A 13,424-nucleotide genomic window follows, 5' to 3' on the forward strand; every position below is an offset into this window, starting at 1 on the left:
GTGTCTAGCTAACTCTGCTTACAGTGAAGAAGAGTCAGCCGGTGCTTCTACTTGTTATTATGTAAAGTCAGGAGTACTTATGAGGAAGTGGAGACCCCCAACAGCATCAGCCGACTGTGAATGGGAGGTTGTACATCAAGTTGTCATCCCTCGTGGGTTTGTAGGTGAGCAGGATATCATTAGAGTGGCTCATGATTCCAGTTTGGCAGGACACCTTGGAGTGGAGGAAGACTGTGGCACGCATTTTGAAACACTTTCTATCTGGCCAGGTATCTTCAGAGATGCTTCCTGGTATTGTGAAGGTCTTGTCACACCTGTCAAGTTGTGGGGAAGTGTAATCAGGACCGGAAAAGGTTGCACCTCTAGTTCCCATTCCCCCTTTTGAAGGCGCCTTTCACCCGTGTGTTGGTGGATATTGTGGGCCTCCTCTTTCCTAAGACTTCTTCAGGATTTTCTTGTGTGTTGACCCTGATTGATATGGCTACTCGTTATCCTGAAGCCATTCCACTTAGAAATATCTCAGCAAAGAACGTGGTTAAGGAAATGCTAGGTTCTTCACAAAGTTTGGTCTGCCCAAGGAGGTACAGTCAGACCGGGGAAGTAATTTCATGTCAAATGTTTTCAAGCAGTCTCTGAAAGAGTTGGGCATCACCCAGATCACGTCTTCAGCTTACCATCCCCAGACCCAAGGAGCGTTGGAGAGATATCATCAAACACTCAAATCGATGCTCAAGAAATACTGTTTGGAACATCAGAAAGACTGGGATAAAGGTCTTCCATTCGTTGTGTTTGCTGCAAGAGAATCTCCAAATGAATCACTGGGCTTCTCACCTTTTGAACTACTGTTTGGCCATGAAGTAAGAGGACCCCTTAAGTTACTCAAGGAATGCTGGCTGTCGGAGGAAGATGACGTCAACCTGCTGGAGTATGTGATGAAGTTCAAAGAACGGCTGTCCACTGCTTTACAGCTGGCGAGAGAGAATTTAGGAGCTGCTCAGGAGAAGATGAAGACTTGGTATGATAAGAAGTCCAGGTTACGCCACTTTCAGCCAGGAGATCAGGTTTTGATTCTGCTACCAGTTCATGGGCAACCTCTTCAAGCCAAGTTTAGTGGTCCTTATTTCGTGGAGAAGAAACTCAGTGATGTCAACTATGTCATCGCCACGCCAGATCGTAGAAAGAGCAAGCAACTATGTCACATCAACATGCTAAAGTTATATCACAGGCGGGACGAAAATAATCCAGTCTGCACTGTAGCTGTTCCACCCGAGTCTGCAAGTGAAGCTCTCCCATGCATTATGAGCCTGAGTGATAGTTTGGGGAAGAATCCTGATATCATGAATGATCTCCAGACTAAGCTTTCTCATCTACCTCCCAAGGAAAGGCAGGAGTTTTCGGCATTACTGCAGGAGTACCCGCAAGTGTTCCGTGCCACTCCAGGAAGAACCACTGTGTTGATGCATGATGTCGATGTTGGAGACGCAAAGCCAATTAAATTGCCTCCTTACCGTGTGAACCCAGTGAAAGTTCCTCTCATCCAGAAGGAGCTTGGCTACCTGTTGGACCACAAGATGATTGAGCCCTGTCAGAGCGAGTGGAGTTCTCCTGTCACTCTAGTCCCTAAGCCAGGTGGGTCACAGAGGCTTTGCATTGACTACAGACGTGTTAATCAGATAACCAAAACAGACACTTACCCTCTCCCTCGCTTGGAAGATTGCATAGACAAGATCGGAAAGTCTAGGTACATAAGTAAGTTTGATTTTTTAAAGGGATACTGGCAAGTACCTATGACTGAACGTGCTAGGGAGATCTCATTTTTTGTAACATTAGGAAAGACCTTTGCATGGTCTGTAATGCCATATACAGATTGTTTTAGAGTAATAAGAAATTTCCATGGTAAATTTCTTTTTTCTTTGTGGGGAGGTGTTACATAGCCTATGATTTCATCATCCTTTGTGTAATTTTAACGCACAGTTGCTGCATGTTTGATCACGAGCGTGTTCTGCCTCAGTCCCCCCCTTCTACCGTTATAGTAGAGTAAGTCGTTCTCTCTGTTATACTTTGCGGGATTTTCATCTCTTTGTCCCCGTGGCTTCATTTGCGCGTCCTTATTACAAGTTGTATCAAGCTCTGCCGGCCCCTATATAATGAGCTCAGTCTCTGCATCATTGCCACTTAGATCTGCTCCTCATTTTGTTCACATCTCTGTCCTCCCCTGTACAGATATTATTATTGTGAGTGCTCAAGAAGTCTCCAACCATCTAGCAGCTGTGTGTAATTTGAGTATAACTGTTGTATTTTTTCTTGTGCTGTGTAGCATAGGGTTAGTTCTTAGGCCTAGTGAGGTCTTTGTGATTAATGTTGGGTTTTATGTCAGTCATTTTTGATAATAGTTTGTATCTGTAATAATTTATCTGGCATTCACTGAGTATTATCTGGTATCTCATTTTATCAGGGCTGACTTAGATAAATTTACTCTTGCTAATTTCGTGTTAATAGAGGCTATTGCAGTTAACCATATATTTAACCTGTTTATTTGCCATTACATTATCCTTATGAGTCCTGAATGTTTTGTTGTTAGTTTAAGCATTAAACTTTAACTTGTAATTTTACCTAACTCTTTTGTTTTGAACCTGGAACTTTACGGGACAGTAGTGACTCTTAGTATTCTCACTTAATGTGTACATTATCTTTCTCTGTTCCGTAACAGGCGCAAAAGAGGGTCCATGGTGGATCGATTTCTACGAAAACCGAACTGTACGAAGGAAATGTGGCCTCCAGTCTCCAGCCACCAGACTAACCAATGGTTAACCATCTTCTCAAATAATTTGCACAAACAACTGGCAAGGGCTATAGGTCTATAACTTGTTGGAAGTGTGGCATCTCTTCCAGGCTTAGGAATGGGAATAATGACTGACGTCCTCCAGCTCTTGGGAATGGTGGCGGGAAAACCAAATTGCATTGTAAATATCTAGCAAAAGTTGCAGATACTCATGTGGAATGTGGCGAATCATTTCGTAATGTATGCCATCTTCGCCAGGAGCAGATGACCCTGTGGCTCGTAGGGCTTGAGTCAATTCTCGGAATGTAAAACGCCTATTATATACTTCCTGGTCCAACACAGCTGATGTGCTCCCCACTGAGCCGGAACTACTTGCATGGTCCAGCACCGCAGAGCCCAGAGGAGGTACTGACTGGCGCCCCGCTGAACCTGAAATATTGGCAAAATGGTGTACAAGGATGTTAGACACCTTTTCCGGGTCTGAAACCACAGCTCCGTCCACCTTGAGACAAGGAGGTGGGTGGGGAGCAAATTTACCAGACAGCTTCCTCACTTTAGCCCAAACTCTCCCTATGGGTGTTTTAGATGTAACACTTCCTATAGATTTGTGCCACGAATTACGTTTAGCCCATTTAAAATATTTACGTTTTTTTGCTAATGATTTACGATACATTAATTTTCCTGAGAAGCGTCTATAACAAGACCGTGTAATGCGTCTGAAGTTAGTACATGTTTTATCCGACCAAGGGACAACTGGACGACGAAAATTGCCAGAAGAACTGGGAATAGAAAAGTGAGCACTCTCTATGACCTGGGCAACGAAATAATCATATGCCTGGATGTGAGCCTCAAAAGATGAGAAATCAACAGAACAATCGGAGGCAACAGAAAACTTTCCCAGTCAGCCTTATCCACACACCACTTTGGAGGCGCTGATGGAGGCGATCCGTTAAGGGTGTCAATTATGATTGGGAAATGGTCGCTACCATGCAGACATTGTGACATAGACCAATTGAGTGAGAGCAATAAATAGGAGGAACAAATACTTAGATCAATGGAGGAGTAGGAGTTTGAGTGCAACTTGTGGTGTGTAGGAGCACCATCGTTAATTAATGATGGATTCTTTAGCAGGAGTACTGATTCAACCATAGCACCACGTTCATCAGTGCAGTTCCCACCCCACAATGTTGTGGGCATTAAAATCACCGAGTAACAAAACAGGTTGAAGCATCTCCACCAGCTCCAGGAGTTCATCAAGCTGTACCGCGTCATTAGGAGGGAGATACAGTGAACAGTGTACAGTTTGTCCAGTAATACCTGCACAGCACAGGCCTGCAGGCGAGTTGGAAGATCCACTCGAGTATGATAAATGCTATTTTTGACGACAATGGCTGCCCCACCTTTTGCCCGAAGACCTGCGGGTGGTAGTGAACTATAATATGCATAGTTGAGTCCTGGGTTGAAAGGATAATAACCCAACTTCGTTTCTTGCAGGCAAAGGACATCCCAGTCAAACGTGGTCTTCAAGATAGCAATTTCGTCGCAATTAGCGCGTAAACCCCTACAATTCCACTGAATAATCGTAGGCATGATATGCTGAAGAGGATGTAAGCCGTACCTAACGGGACTCAATATGCGAGGATGGCGCAATTTCCATAAGAAGTTCTGATCGATAACCTTCTATGACTAAACGTTTACGGTCCAACCTGTTTAAGGAGCCTCCTCGACGGTTCTTTTGCACTTCTTACTGGTGTGTTGTTCCAGGACAGCGAGGGCTATGTTCCCTAGACGGAGAAGAGCGCTCCTGAATGTTTCTACCATCGTGTGTATTGTTAAAGGGCAACTTTGATTTCTTTTGAGTAGGAGAGGTTGTGAGTAGTGAAGACTTATTTTTCAGAGGTAGACGCTCCACTCCCTCTATATCGTCATCATTAGACTGGGGACTGATCTTTCCCTTCTTGTCTTTCTCTGCCTCAGAGACTGGTGGCTGCCGACCACAGGTGCTACTACTGCCATGGGGCAAGGCACAGGCACCAAGAAACAGATGACAAAGGCTGATGATTAAAGTGGTTGTGGGACCCCTTTACCGGGCCTTCGATACTTAACGGGATACTCTTTGGAGATCTGCTGTGGTGCGCATTCCAGTCAGGACCCTTCTGGACGCCAGACCGAGATGGGGACAACTTTTTCCCCCACATGAGAATCAGTCGCAGCAGGATGGTTGTCTATCCTTAGATGTCCCAGAAGTCTCTGCTGTAGAGCTATTCTGTGTCATGGTAGACAACTGAGTGGCACTACTCCCTCCCGAGGAGGGGCTGCTTTCCCTGTAGTAGAAATTGAGGAAGCAAAGGAGTGTCTTCCAAGTTTCCGTCTGTAGGCTAGCTCTCGCCTAGCACTTCCAAAGCTAATACGCTGGGTATTTGCCAGTCACTATGTCCTGCTCTAATTTGTAGATGTCACACTGACGGGACGATGGGGAATGGGGGCCCTGACAGTGAAAACAATAAGGCCCAGAATCACATTCTGAGGGGTCATGTGTCTCCAATGAGGAGCATTGACTGCAGCGAGGCCAGTTCCTACAAAACTTCTTCAGATGTCCATACTGAAAATAATTATAACATTGCATGGGCCTGTCATGAAAAGACTTCACTCTAAGCCGTAAGGGGCCTATGTCAACATGGTCTGGTAGCAGGGATCCATAGAAAGTGTCACCAATTTCTGCTTTGATTTGCGGACAGAAGACACACTGTCAGGGCACATACCCATAATCTCCAGGTCAGAAAACTCATGCAGGGCCGCACAGAAGACTACTCCCTTAGAGTAATTAAAGCCCTTGTGGGCCTGTACTGTTGTGAATGGACAGTCAAAGGGGCAAGGCATGTGTTGCAACATCCTCCCCTGAATAACGTTCTTAGCACGGAGTAGAACCCCCTTGAAATTCTCCTTTTGGATGGAACCCACCTTCTTCTGCAGGTACTGATATGCACGGATAAAGTTGGAGTTATTCTCTTTATAATAAGCCACAAACCACTTGGGGGTTGGGGAAACCCTCTGTTTATCCTTCTGGAACACACAATCTGTAAACATGTTAGGCACGTAATCTTCAGCATCATCAATGACATTCTCCGACCACATCAAGGAGGTGAATACATCAGGTCCCCCCAAAGGCAAATCAGGTGCCGCAGCATGCGCAGCTGTTGCCGCGGAAGCATCCAGGAATGTCACGTAGCAGTTATTTAGGGTGCCAGTTGTGTCTGCACTGTGCAGTCTTATACGGGAAACAACCCGAACTCTTTGAAAAGATAATGAATTGAATTGAATGTCAATGTACTGAATATATTTCTCAGTACTACTGTGTCTGCAGTTGAGTTGTGCAAGGTGCATTTTCTTTTTCCATATATTTATTCAGGAACTTTACTCCCCCACCACTCCACCCACGACGGAGCCCAACAAGGGGAGGCCGTGAACCAGGGACACCACTGGCGATCCTAGAGGTAGTGAGAGAGTATACGCGGGTAAGCACTGGAGGACCTGGGCAATGTTGACTCCAAGACGATAGGAGCCATCAGGCCCCGCAGTGCCCACTTGACCCTAGCCAATGCATGACCAGCCGATTGACCTGGTCGGGCCCAACCAGGCCGCCCGTCTAGCCAGAACAAGGGACCAAAGAGGAGTACTGCAGGGCGCACCGTGCAGCATCGCTCAACCTCCAGGACTCCCGTCTCCCAGCGTTACGAGACGCCACACATGGCAAACACGTGGGGAGGCTACAGTCCCGCCCTAGATGGCAAGTGGGCAAGTACTATCATCACCAGCAGGCCTCCTCCACCAGTGATGTAGGGGGTGCCTGGTCCACGACACTGACAAATGCCGAACCCTACTAAGGTAGGCATGCCTCCGAAGTAGGTGGCACTGCCAGCCACGCTTCAAGCCCCGCCACCACGTCAAGGTGACCCCCCCAGCGGGGATCTGAATGAAGTAATACGTACCATGAAATCGATTCATAGGTAAAGAAGTCTACCTTTTGAGTGTTTTTAGCCCGAAGAGTTCCATTTCATGTGAGACGTGAAACCGTCGTGGAAATAGAGAGATAAAACCGATTTTATTTGTATCTGCAACACTTGGGGTCTAAAGTGGCTTCATCAGCCTAGTGATAAGATATATAATGTTCAATATTTTCTCCACAAGCCGGTTCGTGCGATTTGATGATCGATAATGACTAAGGTAATTGATTGATTGCAAATAATTAAAATCTGGCGGCGCAACTTCCAGGGTCATATGCCCCCGGACGACTAAGCAAAACACAGCAAAATAAAAAGTGCATACTCAAATTTAAAGTTAATATCTGGTAATAGGAATAAAACACTGAAAAATAATAAAAAAATAGTTTATAAAATATCAAGTACTTATAAAAGTGGAAGGAGGCCCGCCTCCTGAAGAAAACTAAAAACATCACTAAAATCGCTAGAGGCTTCACCAAGCATCGAGGACAAACAGTAGGCACCCTTATGCCTATGGAGGAATCTATGACGTAGGTTCCCCAGACTCGGACACTCGACCAGCAAGTGACATAGTAAGGGGAACAGCCAGTCATCACAGTACGGTTGAGATTCACCATTCATCAGGAACCCCTGTGTAAGCCGCGAATGCCCAACGTGAAGCCTAGCGAGAGCCACCTCCAATCGCCGAGACATAGAGGGAAGAACGCTTTGCATAACCACTCTCTGAAAGATTTCTTTTAGTTTATTGTGAGAAACAACATCCCACTGTCTCTGCCAACACGTATGACTTGCATACCGCAAGTAAGGTGTTACATCAGAAGCAGGAAGTGGGTAGTCGGTTGGGGGCTGTTGAGAAGACGCAGCTTTAGCTAGAGTATCTGCTCTCTCATTGCCCACCACACCAACATGTGCGGGTACCCAACAGAAATCTACATGGCGGCCACGACGGCCAAGAAGAAAAAGCCACCCTAAAATTGATAAAACCAATGGATGGGATGCATTAAAAGACTCTACTGCAGACAAAGCACTACGCAAGTCACTAAAAATCACAAAAACGGATTGGGGGAGAGTAAAAATAATTTTAAGAACATAAAATTGCAGTCAGTTCCGCAGTATACACTGAAGTAATGCCAGGAAGGCTACCGCCCGTACTAAAGGAAGGGAAGATAACACCAAATCCTACTGCAGTATCCGTCTTAGACCCGTCAGGACAAACGGAGACAGAACTCTCATGAATGGAGGCATGTTCTAAAAAGAGAGAGGGACACCTGAGAGGGAAGTGAGCCCTTTTTTTCAACAACGGACCTACAGAATGTCACGCGAGGGAGCAGCCATGAACCTACCCTTGGGATCCGATGTGGACAAACTACCAGTCTCGGAACAGAGAGGGCTAACATAACAGACCGGACCCTGTAACCAAATGGCTTTGGGAAATTAGGACGGGTGTCAAAAACAGAAGATCAAGAATCCTGGGAGACGATGGCACAAGAAATTGAGTCTGGAATGCGGTGAAGACGATACCAACACCTCATCATTAGCAACTGGCGTCGCAAATCCAAGAGGAGTACACCAGCATCCACCAATAAACTTGGAATCGGGGATGATCTGAATGCCCCAGTTGCCAGACGTTCACCAGCATGATGCACAGAATTTAACAACCGGAGACGGGCATCTGTTGCAGATGTTCAGGAAGAATAAGAGACCTATGCAAGAGGAGGAGGGTCTGACAGTCAGCACCCCAGGATGTATGAGCTAAAACTCTCAAAAGACTCAAAGCTTTAAGACAAGCCGCCTTAACAGAAAGGATATGAGGAACCCAGGTTAGTCGTCTATCAAACAGAAGACCCAGAAACCGCGTCTCTTCCACACAGGATATTCTTCTACCATAGAGATACAAGTCAGGGTCAGGGTGAACCCCACGAAGACGAAAAAAATGCATTGCCACTGTCTTTGTTGAAGAAAAATGGAAACCACGAGTTTTCACCCGGTCAGAAATTCGATTGAGAGCCAGCTGCAACTTCCTCTCTATCAGAGACATTCTAGACGCGGTCAGGGAAATCGAGAGGTACACCGTCAGGAAGTACACTAATGACACTAAATGGCTACAGCAAAACAGAGTAACACTAAGGATACTCCCCTGTGGTACTCCATCTTCTAGTGCTAGGGCAGTAGAAAGCACTCCTCCCACTCGCACCCTTAAAATTCGGTTAGATAAAAACTGTTGAATAAAAATGGGGGTGTCCATGAAGACCAAACTCATGAAGAGAGAGTAAAATACTATGACGCCAGGCAGTGTCATATGCCTTCTCCAGATCGAAGAAGACCGTGACCTGGTGTTGGTTAGTGGAAAAAGCCTCACAGACAGAAGATTCCAAGGACAGCAGTGCATCAGAGGTAGATCGCAATTTTCGAAAACCATAATGGGCAGGGTACTGAGACCACGAGACTCTAGGCGCCGACGGTGGCAAGCCGAAGGCGGTTTTTTTTTTTTTTTTTTTTTTTTCTCCGAGCAATGCTGGGATACGAGCAAACAAAGAGCCCGTCAGAGATGCGCTTAACTTGCGCGAGCTTGAATTATCGAGGGGGTTGGTATTCCCTGACTGTGGTGATTAATAATTGTAGAGCACGTGCAGCGATGCAAGCGGCATCCATGAAATCATCCCCTGTCCGAGCAAAAGTCGCGTCAGGGTGAGACCTGAGCATCGTAGTGGCTGGGCAGTACAGAAGATAGTGAATGAGAGGCTCCACAGATGAGACCAAACAATGGGTACACGGGTCTGGCTCTGTACCGATAATTTGTTTGTAGCATGAAAACCCCAGACGTAAGCGCCTGAGCCTTTACTACAATATAGTTGGGTATGCCTTTAAAGGGTAACAAAAGAGAATATGAAGTGGCGGTGGCGTACCATGTAGCAGAGCGGGAGCCTTCTGTCACCAAAAGCTGATGTTCCTCTTGAGAGAGCCTGCTAATGGTCCAGTGAGAGTGCTAATGACGTGCGATAGGCTGGGGCGCAGTTGAAATGTGACGTCAGGAAGCGAGCAAGCTGAGCGTGCTGCGTCATCAGCACGCTCATTGCCGCTGATTCCAACATGTCCTGGGAGCCAATGGAGAGTAATAGTGGCACCCCTACGGACGAGAAGGGATGCAAAAGTTAAAAATTGCCGTCTGAAGAAAGACGTTGTCCTTCAAGGAGAAAGATCTTAGCCTCTGAAGGGAGGAAAGTGAGTCTATGTGAATTACGACACGGTGATGATGATGGTGATGAGCGTGGCGCAATGCACCCAGGATGGCAGCAAGCTCTGCCTGAAAAGCGGATACACCCTGAGAGAGTCGCCAAGATTCAATTGTGTGCCCAGAGACAAAGGCCGCCAGAGCAGAGCCATCAGATACTGAACCATCCGTAAAATAAGTGGCTGTGTCTGGTGAATCTAGAGCCGCAACCCGACTAAGACCCTCTTGACAGAGGAGTGCAGGAATGGAAGTTCGAGGTTTGGTTTCAGAGGGGCATACAAATTTAAAAAGAGGGGGGTCCCATGGTGGGGGATCAGTGTACCCAGGAAAGGGAGAATCAGGATCTTGGCAGAGGCTCGCAGCAGCTCCCAGTCCATGGATAACAGCAGTTGTAGTCCGGGCCCAGTCACGCTGAGTGGCAGGCTCGGGTGGGCGGCACAAAAGACGTCGTAGGAGGGCAGAGACAGGCAGGTGGGGCCGGCACCGTATCAGCTGTAGAGTGATGACTGCCGCTCGTAACGCAACACGATGCGCCAGAGAAGGCAAACCACTCTCCATACGGAGATTGACAATCCGGGTCCAGGGTGGAACACCCAGCATGATACGGAATGCAGTGTTCTGTATAACCTCCAGAGATCTGGAGACTGGTGGAGCGAGTCCGGTCAAACAGATGGCACTGTAGTCCACCAGGGATCGGATGGCATATATATAAAATGTTCGGAGGACTGAATACGACGCCCCCAAACTCCGCTTGGAGAGATAGCGGAGAGCAGCCAGTCTGGTGGAAGCGCGCTCCCGCAGGTACCGAACATGGCAGGCAAAGGTAAAACCCCTGTCAAGCCAGACTCCCAGATACTGATGCACAGTAACAAGAGACAGCTGCTGCCCCCCAAGCAGCATAGGAAAGTCTGGGGGACGGAGTCCAAAGGGCATACACTTTGTCTTATTAAAATTTATCTTCAGCCCTAGCTCAGTGCATTTGGCGTGCAAACGAGAAAGGGCCAAGTCCGCCTGCGTGAAGCAGTCCCTCCTGGTAAAGACGAGGGCCAGATCGTCCGCATAGCAGAGGAGGGTAATGCCAGGCCCATAGTCTACAGATAAGAGCCCCTCCATAAGGATGTTAAAAAGGAGAGGGCTCAAAACACTCCCCTGGTGGTTTGCCTTTAGGATATTGGTGATAGGGGGAAAGGTGTCCCCGGAATCGGACCCCTGCGGATCGATCATTAAAAAAATCCTGGATCCAGAATAGGAGCCTGCCTCCCACACCCCTGGCCGCAAGAGCCGCCAGGATTACAGTGGGGCTTGCCAGTTCAAAGGCTTTCTGGAGGTCGAGGAAGACAGCCATTCCCCTTCCTCCCCTCAGCTCCCCAAGGAACGACACGAGGCAGTGGGTGGTACTCCTGCCTGGATGGTAGGCGTAAATCCCTGGGTGCAGCGGTCCCAGCCACCAAGCAAGCCGAGCCCGCACAACCCTCTCAGCCGTCTTAGCAACACAGCTGAGAAGGGAGATGGGGCGCATGGCGGCGGGATCACGAGGCTTCGGAATTGGGTGGATAACAGCTGCCTTCCACGACCTCAGCAGACGCCCCTCAGACCACGAGAGGTTGAGCAGATCAAGTAGACGTTCTGTGCCACAATCTCCAGCATGTGACAGGAGAGAGTATGTGAGCCCGTCGAGCCCCGGCGCAGTGTCCTCCCTGCACTGCAGCGCTTTGTGGAGCTCCCCACTGGTGATCGGACAGTCAGCAGTGTCAGGCCTATCACACGCTGCCTGAATTGCTGCAGCACGAGAGGCGGACAGCTGAGCATGTAGGGCTCTGACAGACTGAGGGAGATTAGAAAAGGCAGAGCAGTCAGCGAAGTGCTGAGCAAGACGCCTGGCCTCAGCGGCAGGGTCAGGATGGGAGGGAGGGCGAGGAGGGCATGGATCAGAGACGGACCTGATTCTCCTCCACATCTCACGGAGAGTGGAGTGAGAGTCTAGGGTACGACACCATCTGATCCACGCCTCCTCCCCAAGGCGGCGCTTCTCAGAAGCCACATGCCGCGTGATGGCAACCAGGTACCGGCGGTGCGGAGATGTACGGCACCATCGGTACTGCTTGCGTGCTGCATTGAGTCTCCGGTTCAGTTCCTTGACCCTGTCGCAGTAGAACCAGCCGTCTCGGTAGCACCTCGTCGAGCGCTGCCGCAGCGGGATAGCAAGAGAAGCAGCTTGTGCCAAAATACTTGCTACCTGATCTGCTCTGCTCTCGAGGTCTGAGGCAGGAGGAGATGTCTCAAAGGCCGCTGTGAAAGCACGGGCAAAGGCCATCCAGTCTGCTTTGCGTAGGTCCCACCGTGGTGGAGGTGGGGGTGGCGGGGGGGGAGCGAGAGGCAGGTAAACAATAAGGGCAAAGTGATCACTTGCAAGGTGGGGGTGGAGTGACCACGACGCCAAGCCCGCTAGTGGTGCTGACACTAGGGAGAGATCAAGGCGACCTCCCGCAATATGGGTGGCCTCTGCCACATCATTTAATAGGGAGACACCACCCATCTCCTCCAGAACCAAAGAGATGTGCCATCCTGCTTCATTGGACTGAAGAGGCGAAGATAGAAAGGCGTGGTGGGCGTTAAAGTCCCCCCCTATGTACACGGCTTCCCTGGCAGCCTGGGAGAACAGGTCTTCCAACTCCAGGGTGCCCCTTTGGCTCCAATATACATTATATACCGTCAGGGGCGACGTAGCCAGATGGAGAACCACGCCCTGGACCTCCACATCAGGTCCACAGAGAGGAGGGGGCTCACAATCCGTGCACGCAATGTGGTCCTGAACCAGAACGGCACATCCCCGTGTGACGCCACGAACATACGGAAGGAGATGGGTGGTGTAACCCGAGAGACGAAAATTGGTATTATCTGGGAGCAGGGTCTCTTGCAGGAGAATTACATGAGGATGGTCCCTGGCAGCCGCCTCCTGAAGGTGGGCGAGCTTGCTCCATGCCCCTAAACAGTTCCACTGTAGGACTCGGAGGCTGGCAGCGGTGTCTGGCACTGGGGATGATCTGTCTGGAGGCCAAGGGCCCTGCGCTCTTCCTCGATCGCTGCTGTGGCTGGTGTGAGCCCCGAAGGAATGTTGACTGGCATACGAGGGCAAGGCAGAGGAAGTTGGGTGGGTAGCGGCTCTTCCACGGTTGTCTGTGTGGGAGAAGATGCAGGAGGTACCAGGGAAGAGCGCGGGTGTTGTTTTGCCTCCACCACTTGGTCGACGATGACGTTCACAGCCTGTACGTCTGGAGTTCGCCCGACCACGTACAATGGCAGTTACGCCACTGGACCCCAGTACTGTTCTCAGATGAAAGCAGATTCAGTATTTCGACCAACGACCGCCGTATCAAAGTGTGGAGACATGCCGGAGAGCGGTACGCAC

The sequence above is a fragment of the Coenobita brevimanus genome, chromosome 7 (assembly GCF_032717465.1).
Source record: "Coenobita brevimanus isolate Jiangsu-jjx chromosome 7, ASM3271746v2, whole genome shotgun sequence".
Taxonomy (NCBI): Eukaryota; Metazoa; Arthropoda; class Malacostraca; order Decapoda; family Coenobitidae; genus Coenobita; species Coenobita brevimanus.